At 39.5% G+C, this 17,684-nt stretch overlaps 2 long non-coding RNA genes and 1 other non-coding gene across 5 annotated transcripts; 1 reads left to right on the forward strand and 2 right to left on the reverse strand.

Moving 5' to 3' along the window:
* Positions 1 to 2,291: 2,291 nt before the first annotated feature.
* Positions 2,292 to 10,666, reverse strand: LOC111273050 (uncharacterized). 2 transcript variants are annotated; one of them, XR_002687849.2, is made up of 6 exons: positions 10,178 to 10,666; positions 7,204 to 7,385; positions 6,654 to 6,871; positions 5,304 to 5,411; positions 4,755 to 4,905; positions 2,292 to 3,804 (listed from the first exon to the last, which is right to left on the reverse strand). It is a non-coding gene; the product is annotated as an uncharacterized LOC111273050 (long non-coding RNA). The 2 variants fall into 2 exon arrangements; XR_015315933.1 differs by lacking the exon at positions 5,304 to 5,411.
* On the reverse strand, positions 10,391 to 10,529 carry LOC147751777 (U4 spliceosomal RNA). The gene has a single exon (XR_015315936.1). It is a non-coding gene; the product is annotated as a U4 spliceosomal RNA (small nuclear RNA).
* Positions 10,667 to 12,957: 2,291 nt separating the features above from the next.
* Positions 12,958 to 16,428, forward strand: LOC111273049 (uncharacterized). Of its 2 annotated transcripts, XR_015315935.1 has the most exons (3): positions 12,958 to 13,426; positions 14,066 to 14,234; positions 15,662 to 16,428. It is a non-coding gene; the product is annotated as an uncharacterized LOC111273049 (long non-coding RNA). The 2 variants fall into 2 exon arrangements; XR_015315934.1 differs by having other exon boundaries at positions 12,958 to 14,234.
* The last annotated feature ends 1,256 nt before the right edge of the window (positions 16,429 to 17,684 follow it).

Here is a 17,684-nt window from a genome sequence, read left to right on the forward strand (position 1 = left end):
TCAAATTTAACATTTAATGCATTTGAACAACGCCATGCATTGGCTGTCAATGCATACTCTGAAAAAATACATTTTGAAAAACAAAAAGAAGTATCGCACGCTTAGTTTATAAGTTTTTTTTTTTTTGGTTCTTAAACAGATTGCCTCATTTAGAACACCAGTAACCGGAACGCGTAGACTGATTTTTATAGAATTCTTGCTACGAGTGTGGTATTACAGGCTGCTTTGCGGTAACTTGCGGGGGTGATACTCTACTATGGTATAGCTTGAATGGCGCCCCCTTTATTTTACCGGTCAGATTGGATTAGAAGAGTTTTCATATCAGGGTACAGTTTTGCATAAGGAACCGAAAACCATTAAATGAATATTTTTGTAGCTGTAAGTGTGCAACTTCTGTCCGACTTTCTTTATTTTTAGACGTGTGCCGCTAAAGCTTCCACGTGGTCTTTTGTGATTCAGTAGTAAATTCTGTTATTGTAGAAGCAGATTCTTTTATTTGGTAACTGTTTATTTTTACGTACGTAATTTCCTCAGTGAACGGCCACTAGCCTAAACGTTCGAAGTCATATGTGCATTGGACTTCTCGAAACAGATCGTATTTTATTTCTGTACCATTTACGTACACGTAGTGTACGTTGGTGCGACTTTACCATTTCTAAGCATTACTTGTAAAATATCTAAAAAAAAAAAAAAAGTTGCTAAAGTTACATAAAACCATCATCAGATCCATTTAATGGGTTTGTGTAGACCTAACCCTTTCGAAAGGTTATAATTTCATTTTGGATAACTACGTATATGCACTATCTCAAACCGCGTAAGCTTCTCATGTGATATTGTTCTGTGCGTTTCCGCGAGACGTCGTCTTGCACATGTTACTCGTTTTCCTTCTTAATAACATCAGTATAAAAGACATTTGTGTCTATTGGGGTTCTGCCTTTCTGTTACGGCAGCGTTTTTCTAAACGTCGTGTTCACATAGCAGCGTAGCGACCCGTGCAGTTTCAGCGTCAGCAAGTGCTTCTCGCTGAGTTCATGGCAGATTTCCAAACCTCAACGTCAGCGCTCCGCCAACAAGGCCACTTATTAGGCAATAAAATAATTGCTGCGTTTATGCCTCATGCTTACACCACAAAGGTATGCGCTGTGCTAGCTAAAAAATCTATTTTTTGTCAGTTAAAAAATCAGCAAGCTAAATAGAAGATAAAGAGGGGTAATTCGAAAATGATGATGATAGGTGTCAAGCAACGTTTCAGCATTAGCGGTTGAAGCTTGGTTACGTTGAAGTAGCTTGGTAAAACACGTTTGATAATGAATCATGAAAGACATATGTGTGTAGTAGAAACGAGATATGGGATAGTAGGTTATTAAATAGTATGTTGCTTGCTAGGTACGTATTATGACGTTTGGGTTTGACCCATGATACTACCTGGTTTGTCGCCATCGAACTCAGTGAGGTATTGGAGCCCACCTCAAGACAGCTAGGGAAAGGTGTTTTAGAAGTACTTGGCTATCTTTAGTGAAGCGAAGATTGATTGGGTGTACCTTATGTAAAGGGTGTTGCTGGAGACCCCACGAGGTCAAGCCATTTCTATAGCAGATTTGATCTACTTAAGTATATTATCGAAAATATCAATGAAATCGCAAGATGTTATAATACTAGGAGTAGTACTCCTGGCTACACAGACGACATTACTAACGGGTTTTACGTCTAAAAAAGATCAATAAAAAAAATTTTTAAAAGCCTGCTAGAAGAGGCTGTATTAGATAGTTGTAGGTGAACTAAAAGACTTCCGCATTGCTGAATGTCCTAAAGGGAAAACATCTCGATAAGCAGACAAGGTAGTCCGCGTACGCTTGACAAGACAGATAGTCTAAAAGTCACAAACGCTGGCAACCTAAGAACTCCACAGCAACAGACAAGAAATGTTTTCCTTACGTTGTTAATGTATTTTACTAACAAACATGGTCCTTAAGGATATACTCGTTCACAATCAATGAGCCTGAGTGCCCACTGTGCTATCCTAAAAAAAGCTGCAGCAATAATTGCAAAGGATAGTTGTTGTATGTTTTTCAATTTCAACGTTTCAGAGAGACGTATTCGGTAAGTTTATTGTTTTGATAGATACCACGTAATGGGTTTTAGTCGTTCACTTAATGTTACCTCATTCATATAGGAAGAAAAGATGATTGATCCCAGACTAGGGCAGCTTATATTGCCTTACACATACCAATCAAATGTGTTATTACTGAATATTCCGTTTAAATTAAAAACAAGAAAAAAGCAAAAGCAAATATCTCTGGTAACAGCGTGAAACATTTATTTCGACGCAAAAAATTCACAACGTTAAACAAGCTTAGTTGTGTTGGGATATATATATTTATTTGAGTTTCAGCTATAGAACTTTTGAATTTATCACAGTAGGTTGATCATTCCGATTGATAGAAACTAGTATTATGAGGAGAGACTTCATCGAGATTCTGAATTTCTAATAATAAGGTTGAAGCGGGTTTCGCACGGCAATTGACCTAAATTTGGCGCTGGTTCCTGGTCTACCACATAAATGGAACGATCAGCTTTGGTAGACCACCACTGATTTTGTTTCTGATCAGTGCACGTTTTACAATGCATCTTATATTACTCGCTCTTCTTGTAACCTACTTAGTCATCGTGGTAATTATGACGCCTAAGGTGACAAGAAGGAAGACATTAAAAAACGATTGGCGATTTGATCAAGAAACGCAACAACAAAAACGCCGGTTGGTACCGATGATTAATTATATAAACTTTCTATTATATATATATATATATATATATATATATATATATATGAACTACGTAATTAGCATGAGATTAAAGTGGAACAACTAAAAAACTCTACAAAGTTTTTTAATTTATCTAGTAACTTCCGTTTACATTCTGTGTTGGCATTTATGTAAATTCGAATACTTAAGGTATAGCAAGATCTACTCTATCTATAGTCCAGAGCTTAACAAGGCTGAGCTAGCTGCCTATCACGCGCTGCCGATTGAGGTCAATAACCAGGCCTTAATCCAAGATCAGTTTACTATATACGACAAGATTACTACAATTTATAGCAAGAACCGTGCTGTCCAATCGGACACCTTCTACTGAAACTTCCATCGTTATATATTGAAAAGCCATATCATTATGGCGATACGAGAGGTTAATCTGGTTATAGTTAATATATAGATATATGGGGTAGAACTAAAACCGAACAGTATAACAAATAAAATACATGATTTATTCCATCTCATTATATGTTAGGCCCATTTGTGGCTGGCCTTTTAGCAGCCATTGATTGTGTCCAGCACCGGCGTAGATGCTTCGCTGTAGAACACAGCCACTTTGTCAAAGGTTCGTCTTAAATTGTATTCAAACGCTTTTTCTTCTCCGGAGGTTTTCTTTAGCCTCGTGCTCGCAAAGCGTCCGTGCAATATAGCCTCAGTATAGGGTCAAATCTAAGTTCCTGCGGGCATGCTTCTATCGTATACTTTAACCGACCGATATCTGCCAGCTTGCATCTGTGGCATATAGTTGCTTAGACACGCTGGAAACCGACAGGTCACAGAATTTATGATCAGGTTGTATCGCAGTTCCTCGTTGTTCCTCGTCTCAAAATGCGGTAGCCAGCTGAGTGTCCCGAAAAGTCTGCTTGCTCAATCGTTAATGGCAAACATTTGATTTATCATGTTCAGTTATATACATTTGGATATTTTCAGCCTCGACAATGTTGAGCTCGACGGCCTTGTTAGCAGATAAAACATAATTAATGCCGCGTAGAACCTGAAAAGCATCGTTTTGCTATATCCATCGAATCCGGTAGAATTGATATAGCCGAAACGCTACTTTGAACCAGTCTCAGTGACCAGGTGTGATAATAAAAGCTTAATCTTCCTTGTATAAACACAGGGGATATATATGTACAAATAAAATCTTTGTACAGGATGTGAGTAACTGTTGTTTTGATAGACCGAGCCTATTGTTATCCCGTTGACTTATTAACTATTTGAGGCCTTATCTGATTGGGGATAAACTGCACATTGCTAAGTATTGCTAACACTTCATTTTCGTACTTTTCACATAAAATATAAAAAGAAAGCCTTTTTTATTCGCTCAAGCTCTTGAAGTGTTATACAATAGTGTTAACCACGACGGCAAATCTAACTATAATCGTACTTTCTCAGGTAACCTGGTTTCATTTGCTGTCATAAATACGTTCAATTTTCTATTTTTTCCACAGCTTTAAGAGCCATATAGAGATCATAAGAACAAATAGTTGTGTGAGTAGAATGAACCAATCTTTAGGGGCTTTTCACGTGTTTATAGTCGGTGCCCTACTCAATGCCAGATCAATAAATAATAGAATTGACGTGTTAAACTTTGTTTCACTTTATAAACTAATCCCCACAACATCATACTCCAGATGAAGAAGTTGATGTGATACCATCCAAGAAATCGGCTGAAGGTCGACCAGTGACCCCCATCAATCTTTATCACGCTAATCTAAGCAAAATCATCGTACAAATTTGCATGAGTTGTGTTGAGTAATAAAAACTAATTGATTGTAATGAGACACAGCAGTAAAACGTAAGTGACATACCGATAGATATTTTCGATGGATTATTAAGCGGTATGTATGACCACGGATATGGATAAGAAGCCACAGCAAGCCCTATTTTTCCGGTGTGTTCGGAACGTTTACTCAACAATGCAATCCATCAATATGAACCCACCTTGCAACTAGTTAATAAAATGCGCAAACTTCGCTCCGGTAGCAGTCAGCACGTAGTCGATTCTCATCACATTAAATACGGCCAAATCATCTGTGACATACCTCCAGGAAGTTCGCTTAGTTATGGCGTTCCGTTCTCAATGGGTATTCCCCTGAAAATTTGCAAGCCAATCATCAAAACAGCGTCTGTGAGTATCAATGCCAATGACTGGTTCGGAGCATTAGCTGCTCAACTAGAACTTGAGGCCGACGGTGAAGAAAGACTGGCACTCGGGGCAGTTGTAAGCCACCCTTAACCGCTACCGTTCCTGTCGCCAGCGGCTCACTCTTGTATTGATGCACTTCGAGGACAACCTTATCAGTAGTTGTAGCTAACTGTTCTTTAGCATCATAGCCAAAGTACGACCGTATCAATCGGGTGATGCCATGCATTTGGACCAACGTAAGACCGATATTAACTTTTGTATCTGAAATCACGTGGAAGTCCAATAGACCAGATGGCAATAGATAATCAAAAAACGTGAAATCATGCCTTGCGCTACCTGCTCACCTAAAGGTGATGTGTCTGTCCATCGTGCCAACCAGATGTATACTGTGTCAGCACGCCTTAACAGCACGGTGGGCTACGGCGCCATTGACACACAGAGTAGAGGCATACCTAAAAAGAAAAACCACTACGGGCTAGGTAAGACTGAGTGCTTAAGGGGAAAAATATCATCGTAAGAGACAGATAAAAATGGCCAGGTACGTTAAAGGGGGTCGAGAGAAATATGGTTCCTTCTTGCCATTGGATCTTGCAGCAAAGTTTAGCTGATGCGAAAATGCCATAACCAGTGTAATGCTACGGCTGCAGAGATCACCGCATGCGGCCTATTACTCGGCGCTATTACTTGCACTTCGAGGATGGTGTTGCACAAAAACTTAGCCAGTGTACCACCGAATAACAGACCCAACGAAAACTGACGTAGAAAACACTTGGCTAGGCGAGGCGGAGGCGGAGCCGTAAAAACGCCGTCGATAAACTATATTAACTAGAAAATACACACAGTGTCGTAAATAGGTGACGGTTAGACAAATCCAAGGTCTCAACCAAGCTATAATTAAGCAAGAAAGTACACTAGCACCCTTTTGTATCAGTTAGTTACGTCTTTTCAATCATGCCTAACTGTGATGGGTGATGACTTGCTAATTGGCGCCATTTATTGATTTTTAAACTTAAAACCTGCCGTGCTTTTTTTTTTTACTGATTACTTTGAAAGTCGTAACTGAAGACTAAGTCTCGGTCGCCGAACCAATACTTGTCAGATATATAAATATGATATTAATAAGATCGCACGAACACATTGATGTAGCTTAGCACGGCACGAATCAACAAGACCTTTATTTATCGATCTTTACCGTCCCTACAACCATAAACGGTTTGAATGGCTAGATCCAATCCGATGGGTTTGAAGCTTTTCTCTGTGATATAGATAAAAACAATCATTGTCAGCCGAAACGCAGGAGGCTTTAGAAACAAGAGATGAATATATAAACAATAATTTCATACCGCAATGCATCTCCACACAGTATTTATCAACAGATGAGTGTAAACTATTTCTATATTGTATTGTAAATGGGGCTCCCCGTTCATTTTAATAGCATTGGCTATTACAACCTCTGGTACAAGATCTCAGTGACATACTTCCATACTATGACCACTTTACACCCAGTGCGTTTTTTTTTTCTAAGCCAACAATAATTCAGCAGCAGTTACGTAAAACTTCACATGGGGTATGGGCGTTATAAAAGCGTTCCCAAATAATTTGTCTATTAGCAACGCAAGGCATTCTCGAGGGAAAAGCCGAGCCCCCTATATTTGAAAGCGCCTTATTCGTGCACAACTTCGACACATACTTACCGCTAGCGACGATAGCTGTCATGTTGACAAGCAGTTCCATACAAGATAAAACGTGGTTGCTCTCGGCCATATAACTTCGACATGCCAATAATTTTTTACAAGCAATAAGCAGACTTTTATTTCGTATTGGACCAGGCTGCCTGGATCCTGACAGCCCGATCAATGTCAGCAGAGGCTAACGGATCATTTCGTCCAGCGTTTTCGAAATATTCAGAAGGCTACAATACAATCAAAAAAAGTTTAGATTAGAAAATCGGGTAGTAGTACTTCAACAAACAAGGCAACACCTTGTCTTATGGCTATTTTTATTATTTATGAAGCGTCACATTAAGTAACAGTTAGAAAGATCGAGAGTGTAAGCTAGCCAAGCTTCAATATAATCATAAAATCGATTGAAATCAACTGAAGCTCTCGAATCAAAGGTTCAGAGATTAGGACTTTGTGGGAAACGGGTAGACGGTCAACTCTTTATCCACTTTTACCACTACCTTTCCTGCAAAATGAACGATGAAAAGACGTAGAAAATTAGGCTAATGTAAGATTGACTCACATAGTGATAGTTGATAAGTGATGCATTTTCATCATGCCCATAGATGTCTCACGTTCGTCGCACATCCGGTCGGATACCGTGATGTTGTCGTTGTTGCATCGCTGTTGCCCAAACAGGCGTATTTTCTTTGATGTGCCAGTGAAAATCATGTTCGGTACTAACTTGTATTTAATATGCTTTGCCTTGCCAACAAAACGCACACATATAAAGTTTGGATAGACAGCTTGTCACAAATCTTAGAGCGTCAACATTTCAGAACAAAAATTCCATCGATTTTCTTTCTATTGCTAGGCGATCTCTGTAAAGGAGTCTATGTACGCGCATATCTGTAGGTACACCAGATATTTCCAAACTTAGCCCATCTTCGTACTTAGCATTTCTTCCCACGTGCTACAACAAAAGTCGACTTGGGCAACGGAATTCCATAGATTTAAAGCATTATTATTATTAAAAGCCAGTATTTCGACACAAAACCAAGGATAAATTACGCTTAGTACCTCGAACCTTCTATCAATTTCAAATGTTATCATTTATTAATTTTAAGTGCTCCTAAAATTGCCTAGAAAAGATAAGTTTTTACAGTGCCTTTGACGTAATGTTTGATACGATGTCACAATATGATCGTGATTCAAGACTCAAATCCGTTCGAGCTACGCAAATATCTCGCCGTATCTACCTCGATCGAATCTCAGTCGGTAAGTAGAAAACGACTTATTCGAGCGTATTTAACGGGAGAAAATTATAGCGGGCTGAGTGAGAATCTACATCGACCAGCACAGGTACAAAGCGAGTCCCTAATGATGGAAGTTGCTATCAGGCTGCTGTAGTCATATACGTGTCCAGTGTATTTCCTTTAGCCTTTATCCCGCTACCAAACATCGTTGACAAGTTGTTAACTGCTGCTAGCCAATAGTTTAATTAATTCTGCCACTAGTTATTCACTGTATCTCGTTGCTCTCTTCATATTTAGATTAATTCTATCGTCTTAGCTTTGCCTTTGCGGAATGAATGGCTTCTAATCTGATTCCACGTTAACATAGGGTTGGCAGACGATCTCATCTCAATCCACATCCGACTTGCGCCGAAGGCCAAGACATTCGCGAAGAAACCTTCGGCTCTGACGCTTCTAGCTAAAAACACGAGCGCGGGTCGGAAACGACTAGACAAAACCGTAACAGCAGTTCCAGACGATGAAGAAATTCTTGAGAGCGCCGATCAACCCAAATCTCTTCGAGCATTCTCTATTGAACTACATAAAACAAGAGAAAGTTCAATGCAAGCAGCCAAATTCTGAATTAGCCGCGTGCTTTTCTTTTTGGCCCACGTTCGTTACGGGGCATACATGGCTCAGTATTTTGAATGGATAGGTGCTATTTTGTGCGACAGTTACGCCACTAGTAGTGTAAAAATATGCTGAGTATTTTTATAATCAACAATCACATCTTCCTTTGAATGATGCCCTTATCAAGTTAAACAGAATAAAACAGCTTCTGTTTTTTTATCTACGACGACGACGATATACACGATACGACGAGGCCCTTAACAATGTCCACCGGCGTTAAATAGGAAGAGCTTTTTATTTGAATGGTTGGAGTCCACTTTTCAATTTTCTAGGTTAGTTTATTTAGTGTCTGAATGTATAAAACTGACAGATAAACTGCCTTTGCTGGAAAAATTTCTAGTTGATCGTTAGTTATATATATAGTAGCAGCGGATATATGTTAACAAGGCAAGATTCAAGTAGGATGCTACACGTTTCGTAGTAAGATGTAGCTCTGTGCTACATGTACGTGTACAAATGTTTGCGTTGGATCGTACGCATGACCCATGTCAACGTTTGAACACCGCACTTACCAGACAAACATCTACCCGCTAAGAGAAGTCGCTAAACTATTCCTCCAGTGGTGCTAATCCGTGGATGTGTATAACATGGTATAAATCAAATTATTATGTTAAAAAACATAGAAGCAGACAGCAAGGCCAAAATATAGAAGCTCGTAACTAGAACATTTCGGAAGACAGAAACTAACCCCATTTGATAATCCCAATAATTAGCGTTAAGAAGACCAAACAGTCAATAATGCTTAGTTATTGTCATGCCTTAGTTGATATTTGTTCCTAAACTTATTACTTCAACATAATCTGCCAGTCAAAAAAAACATTCGAAAGATGGAGCGTTTCGACTCGTTTTCGGTAGTAGAAGCGCTGATAGAGGCAAGAAAATGGTACGTACGGCCTAGCCAAGTATCTATGCTAGATAGAGTAGGCCATTCAACCATGCCTATCCCAGGTCCTTGCTATACAGTTTTGTTGAATTCAAGAAGCTCGGTAATGTTTGAGCAGACACTTCCATCGACAGCTATATCTACGTAGTCGATTTTAAAGCAATCGAGAGTTTACAATTATACGAGATAAACAGGACCTTATTTATGCAAGCCGGCGTTAACGACTTAACTAATTCATTACTAAGTAAAACAAGTCCAATAGAACAGTTTTATATTCTAGATTTCTGGTTTTTCACACACAACAGAATCCTATTGTCTTGAATAGATTGGAAAGGTTGAAATTTCATGTGCATATGGATGGCTCGTATTCGTGTTTAAACATTTGAACATTTCTGATCACCTCTAATGGATATTATTATACATTTTCAAGCATGTCCACAGAGATGATTAAAAAAAAAAAAACAAAAAAAACTGCTGTGAAGCGTACATATATTATTTTTTCGTTTCGTATTATAAATTCAGCTATTGCAATTAGGCATCGCACTTTTTTACTACTGACTTACAATTATTCTTCCGTTCCGTTTGACTTTATAGATTGCCTAAATAAAATATGGTCAGCTGAAACTTGGGCTCACGTGCGGCTATAGCAGACAAACCGATTACCGTATTTGTCATCCCTTTTCGTTGGTTTACCATTACACAACACAAAAATCTAAACAAAAAGATTCACAAATTTCCACTATACATACAACAAAATGTCTTCCACCTCTATTTGACTTCAAATCATTCTGGTTCTCGCGCAATACGACTAACGACGCCGACTCGAATACACGTTACCTAACGGTTTCAGTAAAAACAGTCACAACAACTGCGAAACCCTAAAATATAGCACGTGAGGTACAGTGTTTTAGAAATGTGCCTAGGGCACTACAGCCGGTGAAATACTTTTGAGTCTTATAGGCGGCCTTTCGGCCATCAAAAATTGCCATAGCCGACGGTGTTTCACGTCGCCTCGGCGGGTTATTGGTAATAGTTTTCAACTAGCAATAAACGCCCCTCGGTAAAACCTCATTGGGTACGTTACCGCCTCTGCGCAAAGATGCATGGTCCTTCGTTCTGATGTAGCCTGATGGCAAAACCAAATCCGTTGGCGACCAGATGTCAAACAGACCTAAGCTTAAATTAGGCTCTACTGGAACGGTAACAACGACAGTTCTTCCTATTCATAGGTCGACACCTATATACGAATAACTTTTGTAACGAGCATACAGTGAGAGACGGCTGCTGGATCAAATATAAGCGAACTTTACTTGGATAAAAAAGGCTCCCGCAATGATCAACGCCATCATTATTGTTGCGCGTGTCAGTTAGCTGCAAAGGGTTACTGAAATAGAAAACAGCAAAGTGTACGGCATAAAAATGATCCTGTTAGAACGTAACATGTATTCAGTCCGTGCTATGCATCAATCAGTATCAACTATGATGTCACCAGCATGATTCACGCCGAATTCTGCTAGCTTGATATAAAAGAGCTTCTTGTCATATTGATATATAGCAGGTCGAGTTATTAAATTTGTCGACCAAGCTGTATAGGGATGGGTATTTTTCATTCAAACGGTGCTTGTAAAGTGCCACATGCCAGTGTAAATACTACACAGCTGTGGGGTGTCTGTCGACTTTAAGATATTCGACTAATTTCCCTTTTATATTAGGCCAAGCATTCGATAGGCCGCTTCAGAAAATTCATTTTAACTAAAAATAATTGTCCATCCAATTAACTAATCCAATGTTATGCAGACCTATCTATCTATCCAATTCCTGAAAGTTTACTATTCAAAAATAGGTCATATAAGCAACTGCGATAAGATTAAAGCAACCAAAAAAAAATCGTGAGTTGCAACTCCAAACAGCTGACCCAACGTGTGTTTTCTTTTCAGTCTCCTTCGGGGATGTGACTGTGTCCAGAGTCTACATTGGAGTTAAGCAGATCGGATTATAGGATTAATATTGTTCTATAGATAGACAAACGAATATCAATGAACGAGGCAATATCTATCATGCATTGTTTCGTAAAGTCTAGCTTGGCAGCTCTGCTTTCGCTGGCACTGCAACTGACCTTTCGACGTATGTGGGGTTGGCCTATAGTCCTCAAGTAAGGTCCGACATTGTTACTCCATCTATCCTTTGTTAATAGAAGCAGTACAAAACTACGCGCATAAAAAGTACAGACTGGAGTTTATTCAATCCGAATTTCAATCGGAATTGGTTCGTTTCAGCAGTATACAGAATTACAGACTCTTTTGCTTAATGATGAAACTGTCATTTACCGGTTCTATGCCAGCCAGGGGGACTGACGCTCCGTTCTGATATGTAAATCCTGATTTAGCAAGTCTGATGAAAAATTCAAGAAACTCGTGTAAACAGATTTGCATAAACTAAACGCGGGTGTTATAACTGACATATGACTGTTATAACACCCGGTTAGAGAACTCACGTCCATCAAACTGATCATTGTAATGAAGAGCCTTCTATCGATTTCAAGTGTTTTCTATGCATTGAATTTTTCTAGTGCGGGAATGCGCAGAGATGTGAAACCAATTAATTGTAAATTGTTATTAAAAGGTAGTCGTAACGCTAAGCCCGCGGCACCTGAGTTAATACGAAACAGTCTACGAATCCTATTCAAGATTTTAGTGAAAAAATCAGTCAGTGCTAGATATGGACCCGCAATTTTTTTTTTAAGTAGTATACGTTCAGAAAAAAACTTCACATTTATTTTTTTACGAGTCGGCACAACGATATACAACAACGCAGCCTTAATAAGTCAGATTTCAGGTTGGTTCTCTGCGTTTTGAGTGACAGGTTAAATACTTCTAAGTACGAAATCTCTCTATCCATCGGCGTTGAGGATACAGAATAGACCTCTCTCAGTAAATTCTCTTTGCCACATAAATGTAGTAGTCCCTTAAATGAAAGCTGGAGCAGCTTTGAAGGTTTTCATTTCAACTTAGCTCATAGTGATGTGCCGGCTCCTAATCCGTTAGTGCAGAGAAATGTAGTATCGCCTTCAACCACTCTGAGTAAAAACGGCGAGCTTCCAGGGTTTGGCCAGGACGATGAGAGTGACAGTGGTCATTATTACATGAGTCAAAACGTAATTACTGGACATAAAATTTTTTACCCTGGCCAGTTTCAACACAAAAGACAAAAGTTTCAACAGTCGGCTTATTTGTAAGACTGTTTGTCGCTGCGAAGCACTTAAATATATGCATATATTAGAAGGAGCAGTTGCGCTTTCTTTCCGAGGCAGTTACAAGCCAGTCTAGTGAAATAGGTTTTGTTGTTTAGCTAACAAGTCTATGTTTCACTCTGTAGTACCAGAGAGTAACCGTAGGAAAACTAATTCTCCCTTAAGCTTACGTCACAGGCGTTCAGACTCTCTTCAGAGACGTTCAGAGAATAGTTTCCACTTAAGTTAGGAAAAGCTCGGAGAGCTGATCTCAAGCAAGGCAAGCCAGTGAGACACACTGCAAGCCTGTGTCATTAGAGTGACACCACGTTTGTAGTGTACACGTCATACAAGTATCGTTTAACTCACGCTGCGCAAACGCTCGACGCACGTCGAGCGTTTGCGTGTGTTCTTCGATTTGTGGTACGACGAAACACGACATGGCTCTGTCGTGCGCGCAATCGACGCTAGAACGACGCTGGACGGCAACGAGGTGTTTTGAATTTAGCCGAGCTGCGATCAATTGAAGCCAGTTTCCTACGTTAAACGGTTCATACGATCGATGGCTTTAATGGCCCGTCGTAATAAATTGAGCGTTCGGGTAAACAGCAGCTGAGAGTGAAAAACGAGCCGCCGCACTGCCTTCTGTATGGATGTTCTACCACGAGATCGTGCAGGAAAATCAACATCAGCTGTATTGTGTACCGAATAATAGAATGGAAAATTAATATATTCATTACGCATTCGTTATCGCTATTGTCTTTAAACGGTTTGTGCGCAATTAACGGTAAATGAGGTGCATTATTTTCTTTGAAGTCGTCAAGGTGTTGTTTTGTGTACACGGTTTTGCGAAATTATTCACTAGTATTGCTAAAGAGGTTTCATTTTATTTTTTTTTTTTCTTATTTTACCAACCGTAACAAAATATTAAGAATAGTATATGAATCCGAGAGATATTCAAATACAAAATTCGCTTCCACAGTTGATGCAGCGACATCATCCGAAATACGGTTCTCAATGAAGTTCTGCGAGACGATCATCGTGAACGTCTTCAATTATGCAGTGCACTGGCTTATAATTGTTGTATGGCACAGCCTCGTGGAGAACATTTTTTTTACACTTTTTTTTTTCAAGAGCAATAAGGTGCTTGTGTTGTTTGGCACATTTGGGCGGCTTGCAATACTGACGATATAAGGACTTTGATAAATTTATAAATGATTAAGAAAAACTCTTTCAAAAACAGGACGGATTAGCTTGAAGTTCCTACAACTAATTTCTTTGTAAGTTTTTCTATTTATTTGCTCCACTTTTGGAAAAGTCTTGAATAAGCTTCCTTCTTTTGAGATACACATTGACCCAGCTGATTGTATAGTTCCATTGTTTTACATACAAGTTATTATATTTACAGCCAAAGACGTCAACATCTCAGATACTTTCGCTTACGTGGAAGTCCCAAGCGGATGTCTTTCTCTAGTATGTATTGAAACTGGATGAAATATAACTACAAACGGGATGCCTGCCTATGTTGATGAAAGAGCGGCATCGTAGGCTTGGCGCGAATCCTAGCCGAGGGCGGTGTAAGTATAACACATTATTTAAATATATATAGGAAGAGATTCTAACTAATGTGGTTCAGGAACTGTACCCAGACACAAAATTAAGGGTATGGCCGATTGGTGTCCACTAACGCGCTTATGTTTGTACACAACGAAGGTTTCAGAACCCCCCAATGCCAGCTAAAAAATATCATCCGACATGGAATGGACACTTTAGGCATTTTATGTATGTATATAGACCGTTATTTGATTGCAGAGCTTCTGCTGAGGATGAGAGATTTCACTATGAATGAATGATCTAAGAACTCGGCTTTTTCCTGTGACTATACTTGCGGATTACTCGTACGAACCTAGCCAATCGTGTAAGTGCGCGACAGATGCTTGTCGACTTTATCAAAGAGTTGGTTGACACCTTTGCTAGCGGTATTTCCATCACCACAAGGATCCTGGCAAAATTCACGTGCGTCTTAAACGTTGTTTCGGCAATCACAGTATGCTACCATCGACAGTTATAGTTGAAAATCATCATAAGAAACCGCTGCAGCTAACAGCAGGCAAACCAAACGCATAAAGGAGTCTTCGCAAGGCGATTCGAAATTTCTAGAGAATGAAGTGGCACTGTTTCATAAAACGCTGTAAAAAGACCACCCGGAACCCAAGCCCACAACACGTTTCGAACACACTTTTTCGAATCATCCCGAAATCCCCAAACGGCTAACGGCAAAATTTAAACCGGCCGTTGCCTTGTTCAGAGCCAGACATGGCCGATCCTTTTGCAGGGACACGGTGTGATCGGAATCGCTCGTGAACATTTCTATTGCCGACTTTTATACATCTAATCCGGCGGACCACACCTCGACAGAAGCGACGGGGCCCTCAGCTTTGATTCTGTCATCAAATAGCAAACCTGGCACTGCAAACAAAACGGGAGGCCAGCATATTTTCTTTTCAGCGTATTTGTACTGTTTGTCTCTACGGAGGCGGCGACGGACTCATTCAAATGAGCGCCCTACGCTGTGGTGCCGAGGTTATCATGGCAACGCAGGCCCGTTTAAACGAACTTCTCGCTTCTGAAATCGTACAAATAAAGCATATAACTTATCTAGTGCCTGATGGGGATGATTATATGCTGGACATGGGTTTTTAGCGTTATAGATCAGCTACAGAGCAATAGGCAAACTGCAATCAAGAGCGCCACCTGGCCAAAAATCATTCGATACCTTGCAATAAATGATTTGCGACGTGCTCTGCAAGTTACGGTCAGTTCGCTTAATCTTGCTCTGGTCAAAAGTGTCACCCAACGTATGCGTATGGTTAAAAAAGCGAAAAAATTGCGATAACAATATAGCTCTTGCATTCACTAGTCTAACGATAAGTGTTCCTCGGCAGCAGATAGTGACTGTAGATTTGGTAGCTGACGGCTGACGGCCTCCGCGAAATGGGTTTAGGTGCCGAGACCGTCCAAGGCGATCGAAACCGAGACGGGAGCCCGAAACAGCTCTTCATCTCAAACCTGGGCCTGTTTAAGTGCTAAGCGCAACTGATGTTACTTCGAGAAGACTATGTCCCAGATATCACCGTCGTCCTGAACTACAACTTTGCTGGTAACATTGAAAAGTTTGTGCACCAAGTTGACTGGAGACGTCGCGCCGGCCTCACCAGCAACGCCTACACCATAATAACCCAAACAGACACGGCTCGTGCTAGTGACCTTATTCGCATTCTTACAAAGGCGGAACCAGAAGGTGCCAAAATGATTGTTGGCCTACGCCTACTAGTTAGCGATAGCAAGTATACCCAATTCTAGATAAGCGATGCTACCGCTGCCGGCTCTAGACAGCTATGGTGGTCGAGAAAACGTAAGGTATAGCTAGTACTTTACACCTGTAAGATTTGCAGATTTCTTAGTGGCTATTTCTGTGTTTATAATAGGCCTACACTGCTTATATATTTAGTTAGTAGAAGTTACTGTTGTTAATCCTGTTTATTGAGCACCAGTAAGCTATGAATATAAACCCAATGCCATTGTATTGAGGTTTGAATAAGTAATGGAAACGGCCTAAGTACTAAATAACCGCGAGGTTGTGTATGTGACCTATTTATAAACAATTTTTGCCTACAAGTTAATAAGCTAATTACCGTAGTAACTTCGTTAGTAGTCGTCTTGGACCAGTATTGGTGATAATAAACCTGGAATTTGTTGTTTGTCCACATATAGCGCGCCTCATAATCGTTTGCGTATGGATTGTGCGACGCACACGCGAAGGACATTTGATAGTGTAAGATTACATAGAGTCCATCGGTGTTCACGGCGCTGGCCTGTTTGATACGACTATCCAACTGTAATTTATCTATCAGAGGAACCAATAAAACAATGGTAGGGGTGGTGTATCTGTATGTAAAGCCGGAAATTAGAAACCTGATATCTAGATTGGCAGGTTCACCACTGATGTTAATAACATTGATGTTGTACAACAAAAACTAGTTTTCAGATGCCACTGATGAAGTGTAGCAATTCTTAATTTTCTCGGGTTTGTGAATCAGTGTAGGCTTTTGGCCGTTATGTACAGCTAGCTTAGTAAACACCCGCTGAAAACATGCGATGGTACCTGGGTATTTTGGTGTTCACGTCGACTTTTGCCGCGCTTATAGTGCATGTATTGTCCTTAAAGGCATTGCATACTTTTGCAAGATGTCCAAGTTCAAGCTCCGGCATTTTATCTTCGCAGCCTATATTTTTGTTGTACCCGAACACTTATTAGTTGCCAGTCTTAAACAATAGCTAAATTGTTCATCAAGTGGTAGCATACAAACAGAACTCACTTACTCTCCTTAAATATATGCACTATAGAACACTAGACGTATATGCCGGGATAGATTTCTTCAGAGTTTCGAACAATACTACATAAACTAAATAGTGCTAAATCTTCTATAACATGTTGTATGTTTAAATAACACAAACCTATATATAATGTACACAAAATTCAATCGTCAATTAGACTGGGGAAATCATTCACGGTATCACCTGTCTACAAGTATTGTTCTTTCTTTCAATTTATAAACTGAACAGTGTTTTTTCATTTATGCAACAGGACTATATTCATTACAGTTTGAGAAGTTGGCAGTACTCACAGGAAAACTACCTACAGGCTACATACTACAGAGGATAATACACCATGCATAAATCATGTTGATTAGGTTCGGGATGGATCGAAGAATCATTCTGCTTGGTAGAGGATTTCATCTGAATCCGGAGGTGGCTATTTTGCAGATGAACACTCTGGCGAGGGCCATAATAAAAAAAAAAAAAAAAAAAAAAAAAAAAAAAAAAAAAAGGGAGGAAAAAAAAAAAAAAAAAAAAAAAAAAAAAAAAAAAAAAAAAAAAAAAAAAAAAAAAAAAAAAAAACATAACAACAACAAAAATTACTATAAAAGTTGCTTTTCTACGTCAGTTTTTTTTTTTTTTTTTTT

This window comes from Varroa jacobsoni, unplaced genomic scaffold (genome assembly GCF_002532875.2).
Source record: "Varroa jacobsoni isolate VJ856 unplaced genomic scaffold, vjacob_1.0 contig04450, whole genome shotgun sequence".
In the NCBI taxonomy this organism is placed as follows: Eukaryota; Metazoa; Arthropoda; class Arachnida; order Mesostigmata; family Varroidae; genus Varroa; species Varroa jacobsoni.